Genomic DNA, 2,769 nt, shown 5'->3' on the forward strand with positions numbered 1-2,769 from the left:
CCACACTCCAGCGGCCTCCCCCCTCACCTTGCACACATACCCCTACGATGCCCTTGATCCCTTTTGCAATAAATATGATATTTAAAAAGAAACAGTTTTACAGACAACTAGAGCTATTATGATTTATGTCAAAACCATCCAAAAGGGACAAGATGGCAATTATAAAGCCCTTCATTATAAAAAAAATATTATAACCAGCATAAAATTTGCTTAAGTGACAACAGCTGCAGTGCAACATCGTGGAAAAAAGCATTAAAAAATATCAATTAACTTTTGTACATGCTTTTGGCGTAGAACAAGAAATTAAAACCCTTTAATTCAGCCACTATAGCAACAGCTGGCCACACCATATATTCTAAACGGATTGACATGACATTTACTTACGACTGAAAACACACAACAACTCAGAATTACCATGTGAGTAAACTTAAAACATAAACAATATCAAGCACGAAGAAAAACAAACACTTTTTGATTCATAACCCCATTAAAAAATCAATCTGGAACCCTGCGGCACCTTGCCTACTCCGGACAAAAGCTATAGTCTGCCAGTACTATCCACAGCAATAATATCGCAATATTGATAAAAGGCCTCTAAAATTCAAAGAGCAAGCAACTCATAAAAGCCAAAACATAGCTTGTGATCATTATATAAACAAAAGAAACAATAACATGCACTGCAGAGTATCAACAGGGTCCACCATCTGTGAGGTTCAATTCTGGACAGGCCTTCTGTGGCAATAGTAGGGCCTACAGTGCTAAATTAAAGCTTCCAGTGCACACGATACTGCTCACACCAGAGTGAGAAGACATACATCGCGCTCACTCATGAAAAATAAGGGGAACTTGCATTACCTTCAAACAGGAGATGACAGCTTGCAGGTAGTGAATAGCCAAGATCTGTGTGTACCGTCTGTTCTGTTCACTTTTCACACACACACTATCTACATAATGTTATGTTGTCCGGAGAGAGGCAAGAAGAGAGAGAGGGGACAAAAAATGAAGCCCATAAACTGTATTGATCAAGCCAGGAGAGAGAATCTGACTGCCCTCCCCTTATGCACAGCATCTCCCCGCTGGTTCCATCGATCTGCTAGCGGCCTGCGATCAGGGGATAAAAGGAAGGAGAACGAAAAAAAAATCGAACTGTCGTGTGAATGGCTGGCAAGGCTGGAAACTGGTGGCCAGCAAACCAGATTGTGCCAGTGAGATGCCCCGCGCTCGCACGCGTATCCAAGACAAGTGACGGAGAGCTGGTTTGGGATTGGGGAGAAATGTATTGTCCCTATTTCCTCGTCTTGGCCTACTTACTTTACTATCAACACTGTGCATGTATATTCTTCTGCAGCCTTCGTTTGACCCTTTTCTAAAACTTTTCAGTAATACTGTTTCAACTGAAAACTCTAAAACAACAACACGAAAAGGTAAATGTAGTTAGAAATTAACTTACCTGCGCAGTTCTTTCAGAGCTTCAGCACTAGATCTAGATCTAGATCTAGATCTAAATCTAGATCTAATAATTTGGGGTGGAATCTCGAGTCTTGACAACCCTCTCTGGTCTTCAGGCGGACCACAGGTTGTAAACAAACGTACTGTTGCAAAAATTGTCTTGGCACACAATCACTTCCGCACTTTGCACAGCTGTTTTGAAAGTTAGACAACCTACTCTATGTAAGAATCCGTTCCTGTGGTTATGCAATTTCAAATTTTTTCACGATCACTGCCAGAACGAGAAGTTAAGTTTCAAATCCTACACTGATTCAAAGCTAAAAAAAAAGATAGTCACATGATTTAGCCTATAATGCTTACATGTACAAATTCTTTCGTTGCTACGATATCCCTGACAGGTTTTTAAGCTGCCACCTTTTGTTTACAGTCGCCACTGCACTGACTGCTAGCTGCTGCCATTGCCACAAATCGATCGGAAAACCCCTTGAGATTTCTCAATCACCAGTTAGGCCTAGACTCATCGACTGCATGCAGTTGAACATTTCTGCCCGAAGCTCTTGAGGAAAACACTGTTCATAAATATACAGCAAGCATGTAAAGATTGTTTTTACGGTGAGGAAAACACTTGACTGAACGTTGTAGATCACAAAAAAGAGAAGGCATTCTTAGTAATCTTATCTTCCCTTCTTAGTCTTAGCGTCTTAGTTAGATCTAGAAATCTAGTAGATCTACAATCTAGATCTAGATCTAGATCTATATCTAGTTCTAATAAAGTAAAGACTAATAGTAATGGGTGGTTCTGCTTAGCTTGAGTAGTAGTAGATAGATCTAGATTCTAGATTCTAGATCTATATCTAGATCTAGATCTAGTAGATCTATCTATCCAGACTCTTGCTTCGATACACCGAAGCTGGGGCCAGGGCGAAGAGCATGTTACTAACAAATTAAAATGAGTTAGATCTAGATCTAGATCTAGGACCGGATTATAAGGATGATGATGTAGATCTAGTCTAGAGTACAGTTGCCCCTTACCAGCCGCCCCCCACTTTCCGGCCGATTCGAACTTAGACTGGACTCCGTGCCAATAAAATCGAAATTTTATGACTAAAATGGTTTCAATTGTCAATTTCTTTGCACCTGCACATTCTTTGTTTACCCTACCACACATCCACCATCACAAAAGCCTTGAAGCAGAAAATCCTTTCGTTGTTTGAAGCAGAAAACATATCCAGGTGAGGGTAAGATTGAACTTTGGTGGACCCACCATTGAGGGGGGCCGGAACTACTTTTGGGCGTCGTGTGATGCCATGCACTGGTCCA

At 40.9% G+C, this 2,769-nt stretch overlaps 1 protein-coding gene across 1 annotated transcript in view; it reads left to right on the forward strand.

The window, feature by feature from the left end:
- Window positions 1–1,455: 1,455 nt before the first annotated feature.
- The window catches only part of LOC101850681 (stomatin-like protein 1), a gene marked incomplete in the record, with an annotated part of 16,531 nt that continues 15,217 nt past the window's right edge, over window positions 1,456–2,769 (forward strand). The window contains 1 exon segment of the mRNA XM_035972963.1: window positions 1,456–2,061.

The sequence above is a fragment of the Aplysia californica genome, unplaced genomic scaffold, assembly GCF_000002075.1.
Source record: "Aplysia californica isolate F4 #8 unplaced genomic scaffold, AplCal3.0 scaffold00930, whole genome shotgun sequence".
Taxonomy (NCBI): domain Eukaryota; kingdom Metazoa; phylum Mollusca; class Gastropoda; order Aplysiida; family Aplysiidae; genus Aplysia; species Aplysia californica.